The sequence below is a fragment of the Alexandromys fortis genome, unplaced genomic scaffold (genome assembly GCF_014885135.2).
Source record: "Alexandromys fortis isolate MF-2015 unplaced genomic scaffold, M_Fortis_MF-2015_v1.1 scaffold_113, whole genome shotgun sequence".
NCBI lineage: Eukaryota > Metazoa > Chordata > Mammalia > Rodentia > Cricetidae > Alexandromys > Alexandromys fortis.
The window spans coordinates 2176305-2191517 of record NW_026067988.1 but is presented as its reverse complement, the minus strand read 5'-3'; positions in this window follow the sequence as shown (position 1 = coordinate 2191517).

Here is a 15213-nt window from a genome sequence, read left to right as displayed (position 1 = left end):
TTTCTCAAGGAGCAGAAAATGAATCTCTGAACTAAAGTAAGATTTTATCAAATGTCTCCAACAAGCAGTTTTTTCAAACTATAGTGATCATCATATAATTAAAAAAATAATAATAACACCTTATTTTATCTCACAAATTAAAAATATTAGACAACTAAACTGAAGAAAGAGTCTAAATAAAGAATACACAAAGGATAAATAAGTGGAGAACTCCTTCAATAAAAATAGATCAATGGAAGGTCTTCAAAATTACATGGATAATGAGCCTAGTGTCAAAGATGAATTGAGAAATAATTTTTACATTTGCAAACCCACATTGAAGTCTTTCTGAGTGATTTTTAGATGAGCTTTTACTTCATTTTTTTTTGTTTATTTGTTTGATTTTGTTTTAGATTTTTCTGTTTTGTTTTTGTGGTTGGTGGTGGTGGTGTGTGTGCCTGTATGTATGTGTGCGTGTGTGTGTTGATGAAAACATGGTGCTCACTACACACACCACACATACACACACACACACACACACACACACACACACACACAATTTAAAATTTATTACCCTAATTGGGGTTTGAGGTTTGGAGAGATGCTTAGCCAGATGATCTGAGTTTCATTTCATCCTGGAATCCTAATGTTTCTGTCACTTCTGGTCTTTATGGACACTTTTGTGAAAACATATTCACTCATACACACACGCACACACTAACAATAAAATAAAATGTTTTTAAGAAGACTACAATGAATATTTAGTCATTATACAATGTAATAGTATATTATATATGTAATGATCTTGTAATCTTCTATTCTAGATTTTTTGCTTTTATTGCTTTAAAAATATCTGACTTAATTCACTAACCAACTCATGTAATGAGGCATTCTGCATTGTCCTGATCTCAATGAGCTGTGATAGTCCAAAGATTTTTAATACTGATTTGCTAATCACATTCATCTACCTGCCTAAAGAAAGGCTACCAAACCATTACAGACAACAATTTCACTAACTTTGGTTCTCCTTAATTAATTATACTTTAGTGACAGTTTTAATTTTGTGAATAACTGTGTTTAAATATTCAGAGAACAGATTTTTTTTTTCTGAATGACTCATACAGGAACACTAATTAGAACAAGAAAAACAGAGTTGCAATTTTCCAAAATAGTATCTGTGCCAGGTGAACCCAAAAAAATGCTTGTGTTCCTGAAAACTTTTATATAGGAAGTAGCAAATAGTACATGTAATAATGATTAATGGTTTCCTTCCGGATATGCAAAAAGAGATGCTTGCTGTAAGTCAGGACTGCTGTTTCCTGTTGCAAGTTCAGTCACTCATGGTTGTATAGACTGACCTTCTGTGAGAGTTCTGACTCATTCTTGTCTTAATTCTTTTTGAAAAGTATAACACGAGAAGTATAATTAAAAGTAAACCGAAAATAGTCTTCATAAATGGCAAAATAAAAGAAAAAAAATCTCCTCTATTGAAAAGACGCTGGCTTACACAGTAGTTTAGTAGTTTTAAATGTTGAAATTAGATTTTTTTTTTCTAAAGAAGCACACAATAGTGCAAATAATATGTTTTGCCATTGAGGAACCTGCACTGACTAGAAAGAGACTTCGCCTTTTTTTTTTTTTCATTTACTAGTCACTTTTAGGAGAATAATCGTTTAAAATATAATTTAAGGCCCAAAGTCCGAAGTTAGGTCTGAAATTCTAATGCCTGCTCCACAGACACCATTCCTTATTCAGTCAAACATTTAGCTAGAAGATTCTGCCTTTTGCAGCACTAAAAGGGAATTTTATTTTTATTTGGTCACTTAAGTATATTTTAACTTACTTGAAATTACATTTATCAGGCTCTTTGAGAGAAAAAAAATAAATTAAAATATATTTTCTGATTATTTCAAATTAGCTATTGAATGCCCAAAGATTTTTCCTCAATGTTCTCTGTACAGCACTCCATGCTGTCCAGTTCTATGACAGGTAAGGATATAACAGGTATAAGTTCAGTTCATACGCCTGTCTCCCTCTCTCATGATCGAAATCGAACTCTGTTGGTAGTTAGGTAACACGCCAATCACCACTTCAGGGTTTGCTCCTTGGCAATTGTGCTCCGTTACCAAGGGGTAATACCGCCAGGCCCAGGAATTGTGTCTGTGCTCATGACATTTCCAAGCAAACACCTTCAAAGATCATTTCTCGCAACACAAACATCCTTCGCAGGATGGGACGTTTGCTTAAGATCACACTGGCCCTCGTTCAAGCTTTGCTAATGCTGCAGTATTTAAAGTCTTCCTGAAAATAAATCGTCTGATGTTTTTCTACAGTATGCAGAAAGTACCGTACCTGAAAGATGGGACTAGTCAACTCAGCACATAAAATTCCCTTTCCGGCACCAAAATAAGCTCCAAGAAAATAAAATGATCTGCCCTCTTTACAGTGCCTTGCGCCGGTAGATGCTCATTAACTATTTGCAGCTAAGAAACTTTCATTCTCTATCTGTATTGTGGGAGTGAAAGTGCTTGCGATCAAATTGTGGGCTCTTCTAATTTTTCACGTTAACTCTCAAGGCCATTAAAAATACCACCTGCCAAGACACAGTGTAGCTGTGGATTTACAATAAGCTCAGCAGCCCTATCCAATTTGTTAGCAGATGCTGAACTACTAGGGAATAGACAGCTACTCTATGGTATCTGGTAGCAATTAAATTTGAAGTGATTTTCTGGTTGTGGAAATGTCTAATTTTTTATTTGCATGATTATTTGCTCATGTTAGAGAGTTACTGCACATCAAATATTACACACACACAGAATAAGGAACTACAGGGATTTAAATAAACACAAGAGTTATAAAAGAGAAATAGTTTTGAATTCTCATACTTAATTCAAAATTTAAAATAATGTACAGAAATTCCAAAAACAAAGATATTCTGGGCTTAATTTGCACTTACCAGTAGTTTAGGTTTTCGCTTATAATGTAAATGAAGACAGATATCCAGTGGAGGGGACAGCCTGCATATCTGAAACAGAACATTAGAAAGAGGGAGAGATAGGATGGCTTCTTTATGTCACAACAATTATAAGCATGTATCTTTGACGTTTTTGTTTCTTATTTCTTATCAAGTCCCTTTTCTGCTTTCACTTGTTACTAAATACAAAATTTGGGCTGTGCATCTTTCTAGGCAGGGACACTATGTACCAATCATCGGCCTGATGGTTAGTTCTCCCTGTCAGAGTAAATAACCGAAATATACAGAAACGTTGTTGGTTTTTACTAAATCCCCAAGAGTAGGAACACTCAATGATGTTTTTGCATATGTCCATGTGACTGTAGTGTATGCTCCTACATGCTTGCAGCACCTGTTTATTTCTAAATGCAAAAGATGATATCAGATCCCTCAGAGCTAGTGTTACATATGTTTTGAAACCCCTTTCATATTTCATGGGTTCTGAACTATCTCCTTAGACTCAGTTAGTCTACATTTTTCTAAACATGGATCTTCACATTGTGTTTCTTAAAGTACTGGATTATTCAATCTCAATTTCTTGATTTTGCCAAACTATATTCATTGGTTAGAAATGAAATGTGGATTACTGAAAAAAGTACACTTGTTCTTTTGCCAAGCAAACCACCTTAATTAAAAAAAAAGTTATTAGATGTTTCTTAGAAGGTATTTATTCACCAAATATCTGTCTGATACTCTTGATATAAGTGTTACTGGGAATTTCTAAAATTCATTTCTTCAAAGCAAATTCCTCTCCACTTACTAAAATGTTCATTGGAGAGTATCATCAATTTTTTTTTAGGATGTACAATTGACATTAATACAGAATCTTTTCAAATGTTGGCAGTTTAATAAAATAAGGTTAATTTGGCAATGAATATCCTGAGGAATTGAGTCATAGAAGATTGCATTTTGTGATATGGAAAGTCTGGATGTCATGTAAATGTGAGTAAATTTATAATTGTTGAAACAGTGAGAAGCTGAGAAAAACAGAGAACACAGAAACACACAGAAAAATTTCAAGTGTCATTCTTGAAACTGAACCTTTTATAATTAAAGGTAATTTTCTTCCAAAAGGAAATTAAGTTATGTATGCAACTGAGTTCGCTTCATCCCTGTTATGGGCTATTGTACAACTCCTTGATGTATACTATAATTTAATTATATGCCAAATAGAATAGTCAATTGATATTTTAGTAATAGAAAATAAGTATTTTTATGAGAAAGGCATACCATGTTTACTCCTGACCTACACGAAATCACACCCCCCCCACACACACACATGCTCACACACAACCAAGTACCCACACTTTCCCACACACCCTGTTTTATTTCAGTTGTGTTTCACCTACACGTATCAGGTCCTCCCTAATATATGTTACGTCTGTTAGCTTGGGGCTTTTGGTGGACTCCTAACAGTGGGAACAAGTGTGTCTCTTATTCTTTTGCCTGATCTTGTGACTTTTTCCTCCTATAGGATTACCTTGTCCAGCCTCAATAGGAGAACTTTTGCCATGTCTTATTTTATCTTTTTTTTTTTTTTTCTTTTTGTCCTGTTTGGTTGTTGTTCTTTGACCGCAGCTCATTTCTGAATGGAAATGGAAGTGAGCGGATCATGGAGGAAGAGGTATTAGATGAGTTGGGAGAAGTGAGAAAGGGGGTGGTAAGTAGTGATTTGGATTTATTGTTTGAAAGACGAATCTATTTTCAATAGAAATGGATGAACACATTGAAAAGTCAGCACAAAACATATTGACAAGTAACATTATATAGACTGGATAGTTTAAAACACAGACACTCACACTCACACATGTAATGTTGGTGGAAAGAGGCCACACATTTTAAGGAAAATAGGGAGGGGTTTGAGGAAGAAAAGTGAAGGGAGAAATGTAAGTAACTACAGCCTCAAAAACAAACAACCAAAGAAGCAGAGATACAGCTTCTGGATAGAGCACTGACTGGCCACCTAGAACATCTCAGGTTCAATGGGCAACACAGCTGAACTAAATTTTAAAAGGTTATAGAAATGCATTTGAATGTGTTCCTGTTATTTTCTGTGAGAAACAGAAACAGAGAAAGCACAATTTGCTGCATATATAAGTAAGCTCACAAGCCAAACGAACAAAGCTCTTTTAAAATCTAGGAACGCCTACTACATGCTAGTTGAAAACAATCAGGGAGATTTCGTGATGTAAGCTTTTTAATTGTACAATGCACCTTAGAAAAACTGATCTGTGCAAGAGGGTTTTGTGTTGTTGTTGGCAGTGGTGGGATGTCAAAGCACATGTGTGGTACTTAGAAAAGTACATATGCTGTAAATATAAAAATACTATGCTATAAAAGCTAGCAATTATTGTACTTCCTGTATTTCCACAAAGTGTTGTCAAAATATTCAGAATAAGAGCCTACATTAGCTTTCTTGTGATTTTTTTTTCCCTTTAATATAGTTATATTGAACAAGTTAACACAATTTTGTGAAACATTTACGTTCCGGGATAATTTTTTTTTTTCGAGGCAGGAATTCTTTCTGTAGCTTTGGAGCTGTGTTAGCACTGGCTCCATAGAACAAGACTAACAGAGATCTGCGTGCCTCTGCCTTCCAAGTGTTGGGATTAAAGGCATGAGCCACCACTGCCTGGACTCTGGGAGAATTTCTGCTCTCTTAATATTTGAAGTGATAATCAAACTAAGGCAAAGGGTCTACACTTTCTGAAGCCTTGTGAATTATCTTAACAATCTAATAAAACTTCAACTGTCAACTTAGTAAGTGTAATAAATTCCCTAACAAAATATTAAATGATATGCTACAAAACAAAACATAGCCACAAACCAATGAATTTGTAATATACTTTGCGAAAATTTATTGATAAACTTTATGTTTTGAAGCATCTTCCTATTGTTGATGATTATACCTTCAAGACAGGAGAAAATTAGCTCAGATATTGGTATACTTTATCTCATGCAGATTAGAATAATTTTTAGAGGGTTACCTCATATAAACAAATGCCAGATGCTATCTATGAGACTGAATAATTTAACAACCCGCTGTATCCCAGATGCACGAATCCTAATAAATGCAGAAACTAATCTTACCAAACATAGAAATTCAGTGTTGATTACATTTTTGTTCTATAAATTATATGTTTTACAGACTCTTAAATGGTTGACTGTTTACCCACAGGCCATTGTGTCAATTTATTTTCCAACTATGTATGATAAAATTCTCAAAAGCATTTTTGTAATACAGCGAATTTCTTCAGATTTGTTTAAAACAATAATAGTTTTCATGATAAGTATGCATTTTTCTTGGCAGAGTATGATTATGCTATATCGTGAGGTTAGTTTTGCAATTTTAAGGAAATCCAGGTCCTAAGTGTCTAAGTGATTAAGACTAACTGTGATTTCAATACCCTATTCATAAAAAGGATGAGGGAGTCAGAGTCAGAAAGGTTGAATGTTTACCAAGCAGTTTTCACATTCACCAATTAAAACAACATTTATTATCAGGAGTCAAAAGTGCCATTCTACGGAACTTAGTAAAGAAAATGCAGAAGGCTACCATTATGTAAACATGAGATATTATAAAGGAGACACTTTCAAAGTAAGATTACATTAAGATTCATTTCAGTTTCATAGAATTAGCTTTAGTATATGTGATTATTAGCTTGTACAGAAAAAAATCTAAGGAAATAAAATATTAAAATTCTCTTAACCTCATTTGTTTCAGTAGATTAGGATAGATTATAAACCTATTAACTGACACTTTGCCTACATCTAGAGTGCTTTAAGCTAAGTTTTTTTTTTACTTGCATGTGTTTGAAATTTTTGCCATAATGTCATTATAGCATGTTATACAATGATTATTTCAGAAAATATTTAGTAATAATATCAATCTATTACTTTAGAAAAATATCCCAAGGTTGTGATTTTCCCAAGGGCCTCTCTCTATTCTTTCATAGCCAAGTCACTCTTTCAAAATGTACTTACTCTCAACATTCTTTCCACTCTTTTTCTTAAATTTAAACAAGTTCAAATATGCCTACTCTAATTTCTAATACATTCTTCATTAATCACTCAAATAGTACTCAATTTATTTGCATAGTTCAATAATATTTTTTTTCAAAATTGAGATGCCTGATTGGATCATGTCCATCTTTTGTCCTTAACATCAAGAGAAAGGGGACTGAGAAACTTATGTTTTCATGTAGTAATAAAGTAATGATGATTGAAAGCAAACATATTAGGGTTTGGGTTGTTAAAACTAGTATTGAATATTCAGAAATGATAGCATATTTATTATGGTTTTTCCTTTTTAATAAAAATGTATGTGGTATCTAAAATTCCAGCAGGGAGTTCATTTCAGTAGCACTTGATGCTTCTAACTTTATAATATAGATAAATTATTTTCAGAAAACTGTTTTATTGCCAATGATACCCAAAGTTTTGTAAGCAAGTATTATAGGGACTAATATAGAATGCATTCTTTATTCTTTTGCTAAGCATGGAAAAACTTCTTTGAGATCTCACAGCTAAAAATGTATTTAAAGCTTAGTTTTATGAGACTTCTGGTAAGCACTTGATTTGTTTTCATTTGAATGTCAATACTCAAAGCTTCTTTATTGCCTCCATGAGATGTTAGTGTTTCAGTCATTTTTTTGAAAGCAATTGCATTCTTTTAATTGTTCTCAGTTTGATAGCTGTTTTTAAAAACATGTTCAAATGTTAATTCTAGTTATGGATTCTGTAGCTCTGAAACCTCACTTAAAATTGCATGCCATGAAACAATATTTTGTACATACATACAAGTCCATTTTTGCTGCACCGGGAGTGCTCAGCTTGCTTCTTAAATTCTTGAGGAGATCATAAAGCAGATTGCTAATGCTTTCAGAGTCGACCTGTTTGCAGATAACTGTCCTAAGATGTGCTTTACTCAACTAATCAAGGGCATTCAGAGTCATTCCTCAGGAGCACAAACGCCTTGGGCTATTTGAGTGAAGGCACTATCAAAGAACAAAAGCAGACTTTCTAAAATTTCTGTTTGTACTCAAGCTGACAGGCGGTAATCTTTCATAGCCCTCCCCTCCCTTAAAGAGACTTATGCCGCCTGTCATTTCTTTCACCTTAAGTCCTTTTTGAAAAAAGAAGAGTATCTTTTCTAAAATGACTGCGTCTTACTTCTACTGACATAGTGTCTCTCGTTCATCAGTTGAAGATTGTAAAATGCAAACGCACGTTCATCAGATCTAATATGAACAAATATTTCAAAGACTTTTCCAATAAATTGTTATAAGGCTTATATAATGTCTAAATTTAAATTTAAAATTATTGTTATTATTTTTAAAGTTTTGTATGAATTTTATGCAGTTCTAAGAGATTACATTCTAAATTATTTCTGTATTTTTTTTGAAAGAGAAAAATTCAGACCTAATTTAACAATATTTCTTGGGGGCAAAAGTAATAATAACAAACATCAGTCTTTAAAATTCTGGAGTAGTTCTTATATTGACTTTTTGTCTGAAATATAAATGCTATTTTTCCCAAGGAATAAGAATAGCATCTGAAAGTCAATATTAACAATAAACTGCAACATTTGATTTCATCAGATTTACATTCTAAATAAAAGCATGTGATGAATAAAAATGATTGCTATTTGTTACAGAGTCTTAGAGATGCCTTGGTACTTAAAATGGCTTGTTTCTCTTTCAAGAGACCTAAGTTTTCATAGCCAGAACCTGGAAACAACCTAAATGCCCCGTGACTGAAGAATTGATAAGGAAAATGTGGTATATTTACACAATGGAGTACTACACAGCAGAAAAAAATAACAAGATCTTGAATTTTGCAGGAAAATGGATGGAGCTAGAAAACATTATTTTGAGTGAGCTAACCCAGACACAGAATGACAATTATCACACTTAGAACTAGGATGACTTTGAAATTTATAGTTTATTTAATTAATTTTATTTAATTAGTTTTATTCTTCCTCTACAACGTGAGGGCTGGAATTATAGGAATATGTCATTATGCCATACTGTCTTTTGTAATTTTTAGATTTCCCCCTTTACCAAATTTGATAAATCTTTGTTAATCATATATAAAATTATCTTTGAATATACCTCTAACTCTACACCCTTGGTCTTGCAGTCTGAATCTATTCTTCATTTCAAACAATCAAGATTGCTAGCCTGTTATTCCTCTAAGGGGAAATTATGACTGTGCATACCAGGAAGAGGAGATTAATAAGCAGCTAAATAAGTAAACCAAAAGAAATTTATGAAATACCAAAGACACATTTGTGACTAGTATTCAGCTAGAACTTACTCCAAAATTTGAGTGTTTTTTAATGTATTTTATCCACCTCCAATTGTGAATGTCATAAACCGCATAAAGTTTTCCTGAAACAAACTGAGAACAAGAAATTTCCAATGAATTAATACAACAACAACAACAACCAGTTTTTGTGTATACAGTGTTGCAATCGGAGCAGCAGCGGTCCTGCGTCCCCAGCACCCCAGCCGCCTGGCTAGCTTATGCCCGAAATAACAACACACAAACTGTATTCTTTTAAACACTGCTTGCCCATTATATCCAGCCTCTTCTCGACTAACTCTCGCACCTGGAATAGCCCATTTCTAATGATCTGTGTAAGCACCCCAAGGTGCACTTACCAGGAAGATTCTAGGCTATGTCCATCCTGGGTCGGATCTGCCTGGGAGAGCGGAGCCTGGTGTCTCTGCTCCAGAGAGCAGAGCTGTTGAGTCTGAGCTCACTTCCTCTTCCTCCCAGCATCCTGTTCTGTTTACTCATCCACCTATGTTTTAACCTATCAGGGCAAGCAGTTTCTTTGTTTAATTAACCAATGACCTTCCTCCATCAATACAGAAGTGTCTTTTGTTATCAGAGTTTGAGACCAGGGCTTCATACATGCCAAATGTGCTTCAGCCCCGAACTACCCTCTCAGGCCACAGGAAATGCCACTTTAACATTATTATTCACACAAACACAACTACTGAACCCCACACGTAAACATTTGCTATGTGTGCAGTATTATATAAATGTGATTTGTCCTTTTAGTATTTGTGTTTCATTTAATCAGTTTCTTTAGTTTAGAACTGTGTACTAATAATTGCAACTTCATTGAGGGTGATTTAGACATTGTAGATATGGTATGGTCTGTCCTTGTGAATTGCCATAGGCATCCAGGTAATGTTTATAGGCTCCTGTAGAGTCTATAAACTAAGAAGCTTTAAGGGAAACTCTCTTCCAACTATGTAGCTATAGTACATATTACAAAAATTTTTGTCCTTTTAAATATAGCAAACAACTAAGTTGTTACATTGTTAATCTGTGTAGAATTATACCCATATGCATAGAATAAAGTGTGGTTCTGTATGAAAAACAATATTTTTAAAATCAGACAATTTAAACTTGAATATATATAGCCCAGTATTGGTAAATAGAAAAAAAAAGATTGATTTATATAACTCAATTTAATTTTTTTACATTTTAAAAATGAGTTTATGATATAATCTATACACATTAAAATATGACTCAGGAATTCAGAATTTTAGTGTATACACATATATTTAAAATATCTCTTATATCTTTATATGTTTTCAGTTCTAGTTCTCAGCACCACAGGTCTGTGTCCTTTGTGATTCTATTTTGTCACTTCTGGAAACTTCTTCAAAACTGTCACTTAGAACTAACTGAGAGAAATAGCAAAGGCTGGAGGAAAAAATTCTTCCTATTCATTTCTAGTTATACAACTTAAACATAAAAGGAGAAAATCATTGTGGGATGGCAAATAAATTCTGAGATGCTTTCATTGGTTTCATTTGTATTCTAGAGTAGTGTCCTTATGAGCTTTTAATACCTCAGAAAGTAAAAGAAAAGTCTTTTTAAAAATATTAAAAGGGATAGGTCATCTTCACAAGGATGATTATTATAGCCATTGATCATGTTACCAACATAGATAAGATTCTAATCTTCACAGCTTGCTAAAAACCAACCAGCAACTTCATATTTGATGTATAGATGAAGTGAAATTGTTTTAAAACTAATACAGAATTTGTTTGTGGTACACAATTTATTACTATGCGTGGAGATGAATTAGACCCTGCAAGCTATATTAAATTTAATGCATGAGGGAAGGAAGTAATGAATTACTTAAAAATCATTTGAAAGCATCACTGTTAAAGTGATGTTAAACCACAGTGGTTCTAAATGTAGAGACAAATGTTATTAAACCTGCCAGAGTTGTTTTACACAATTCTGTAAAGAGCTTAGGCAAAGGCACTCACTCTAAGAAATTTTGAATAAATATATTATGATAGTATACATGTTAAATCTTCTATAGACGTTAACAATTTACAGTCCTCATAAAATAATTCTGTCTTTGATGGATAAAACAAAAGTTGCTTTCAATTTCCAGAGAGAACATTGAAATTATTAACTTTATATTTCAGATAGAATAAGGAAAATGTGATAAACGAAGAGATGAGCCTAAAACTGCTCTTACCCAGCTTTATTTAGCATCTGTGCTCAGTTAACTGACTTCTCTATCTTGAGCTCTAATATTGTCCTGGCTAAGCTTTTTAGTGTGCACTAAATCCTAGCCGCATAAAAGTGAAGCTAAAGAGTATTTACCGGCCTTTTTTACACAAAGTGCAAAGCAGCATTCCATTTATAATCCTATAATAACACTTTGTAATCTGCATACCAATGCAGTGCAAATAACACATTTACTTTAGAAATGAGCATAATTAGATTATATAGATCATAGCAGGATTAGATGGAGTGACCTTTTCCTAGCATTCTCTGATAACTCAGGAACATTTTACTACTTGGCTGCTTTTTCTCGTTTATTCTAAATGATCAATTTCTGGCACAAGCCTCAAAAATCTTCAGAATCTTTCACAGTTTAGGATTTATATGGAAAGGACTTTTTTCTCTCCTAGATGAAGAGAGTTTTATTGTTGAGAACTGAGTACTAGAGTGACTATTTCTGTATAAATTTGAGATGAGAAGAAACCCAAAAATATGCAAACTGAGAAGCAGCATAAAGTGAGTTGAATATGGTGATCATGGTAAAATTTTAGGTTAACTATATTTTTGAAAAATAGGTTGATATTTTAATATAGCTTAGATTCAGTTTAAACTATGTTCTGTAAGGTTTAAAGGTAGCTGTCTACAAGTCAGAAATGCATTTAGTTTTTATTAAAACAGTTTTTGTAGGCCCACTGCAAATGTCAAAGTTAGGACAAGGAGCAAAGGCTGTTTGTTTCAAAGAATTTTCCTTCTGGAATGTAAAGCAAAATTCAAAGAAAAAAGATATGTACGTGTCAAAACAGCCATATCTTCTAGTTACTCTCAGAAGAAAGCAATACTGCTGCCCCTTAGTAATATCAAGTAAACAAAAAGCCATTTGTAACTTTAACATATTTTTCCTTTCTCATGAGATCTCAGCAATAAGTAGAAACACATATAAAGGGAACATGATTATCTAAATATATAGTAGACTGGAGAAGTTGCCTTTTCAAGATCATATAGACTGTATTCCACAACCGCTGCTCCTGTATTGCCCAAGGAAAGCTTAAAATTGAGCTGTAGTGTCAAAAAGGCAACTTTGGTTTGTGTGTTTCCCATTTGCTCTATCAATTTAATAATGGAAAACTTGTCTCCACATCATCATCAACTCATTATTATATTAATCATGTATTTGTATTGTTGACCTGGATGGAGGGGGGAGGACCTGCATTTCAACGATTCTAAATATTTTAAGGTTTTGAGACCATTGTGAGTGGCTTTTTCACAAGTTTCAGTGTCCCTTCACAATGTCAAATGGATTCTTGTCTGGAATTACCCTTTCCTGGAACTGGATATACTGATAGTAGCATAGCTCTTAGTGCTGTATTCTTCACACTTATCTCCTCCCATTGCTACCATCAATGAAGTTTCTCCCTGCTCAAGTCCAGCTGCTACATTTAAACGGAAAAGTTCCTTTCCAATGTGGATCTCTCACTTCCATGAACCTAATTCTTACAGTAACAAGTGCACTGGTATTCAGATAATGAACTTTCCTCATAGTATTGATGGATTAGGACAAAAAAAATAATAATAGAATAAAATTCCCTAGATTTCTTTGTGCTTACAGATTTTTTGTTTCTTCAGTGGGTAAAGTCTAAGGCTAAACCACTTGATGCCATCTTTCAATCAATGCCTTTTAGCTTGCCTCTGTTTGCTTTGTTTGCTAAGTCTATTTCCTCCACTATCTTTCTTCACACTTACCCTTGCATTTCTTTTCCCTTGGTCTGCACAATAATCCCTTAACTCAACCTTAAATACCTATAAATATTTCCTGTCTAGTTCACTGCCTCCAGATTTCTTCTAAAGTGGACTTCTATAAGATTATATTTTGTGTAAAAGGATTTAAAAATATTTTTTATTTGAACAAAAGAATCCAGAGTATTTTCTAATAATATGTAATACATAACATATGCATACACATATTGGCACATGTTCAAACCTCCTCACACACATAATTCCTTGAGAAATCCCATGTTGTTAACTTTTTTCTTGCTACAGGTATTGCATACTCGTTTTCCTTCACCTTTTTTTTTTTACTGAGCTAACACTTCCACTTCAAAATTCTTATCTTTTCAATTCTTTTTAAATAGTTGTATTTATAGCTAACAACCAATATATCTAGTAATTGAAAATTCATTCTGCCCCTCCTGCATACCTCCTTCTTCTTCATGTTTTATGAGTATTATTCTTGCCTTGTTCTGTTTTGCTGTTTTTTATATTGTAATCTATCTCCTCAAGATTATAAAATGAAAGATCCATTAGAAGATTTATGCTGGATAACATGTTACATATCTAAATGAAGGTAGCATATTGTTAGCTTTAAGAAAATGCTAATATATGCACAAGTAAGTATGTAACCACATGATGACATCCTCACATATGAACTAAAATGAACTCTTACCTCATACACTGTGGAAATCTGAGAAATAACTTGCTGATTGTATTTATTTACATATTATTTGATATAAATAAATTTTTAACTTGCAACAAATGCATATTTAAATGCCATAGTTTAAGTGTTTTTTCATGCTATATATGTATAAAACGTCAACTTGAAAGCATTTTTAACTTGGGTTTTAATATACTTTTTAATAAAATAATATTGATGAGTAAACAAAAAATATCTTATATGCCCTACCTCTTCTTTGAACTCTTTTTACATTTAAAATGACTTTGTCTGCAATGCACTTATGAGATACTACATTTTGCAATGCTGTTCAAGACAGTGGGGACAAATAGTTTATAAAATTTTTATAGTTAGGAATGCTTCTTTCGCTTCATTTTGACACATCTGGGGCATGCAATTATTCACAAAGGTCATTTTCTAAAGTAGAAAAGAAAAATGGCCAAAGGCAACATTTAGGTCTCAAATAGACTATGACAATTTAATCAATGGCAAACCCCAATGTCAAGAACCATCTTATTTATAGGTAGACAGAGAGTGACATTTCATCAGATCTACACACAATAGACTTTAATAAAACTAGTCCCCCCAAAGTGACTGCATGATCTTCAGAGAAAAATAGAAAGAAAGAAAGAAAGAAAGAAAGAAAGAAAGAAAGAAAGAAAGAAAGAAAGAAAGAAGAAAAGAAAGAAAGAATAGAAAGAAATTTTCACAATGAATACCACTTCTCTTTGTTTGATGGTATATTAAAAATGTTTATGATGAATCAAAGAAATTTTATACTTTAAAGTCATCAAATTAAAACTTTGGTTTAAGAATATGATTATTCCAAACCATCACAGCCCACTTCTTAAAATTTTTTAACTGACAAGATGGTATTTAACCTGATTATTATTCTCCCTCAGTGCAGAAGATACTATAAACAATACAATGAACATCTAGCAATGGAATATTCTCTATAGTTATTAAATGAGGCTAACTATTGCATATTCTTTAAAACAAAAATTCTACTAAGAATTATTTAAAAAATTCAAACTGCAAATATAGGTAATTTGTAATTTTAATAGTTACCAAAAGACAGCCATTGTGTTTCACACTGTAAGACCATTTATGTGTGCTTCATAATAATTATAATACATTAATAGACATAAATATTTGGGATGATGAGTCAGTAATATACTTAATTTACAATAATGTTTTAGGTATAGTTTATTCACATACAGAGATTTAA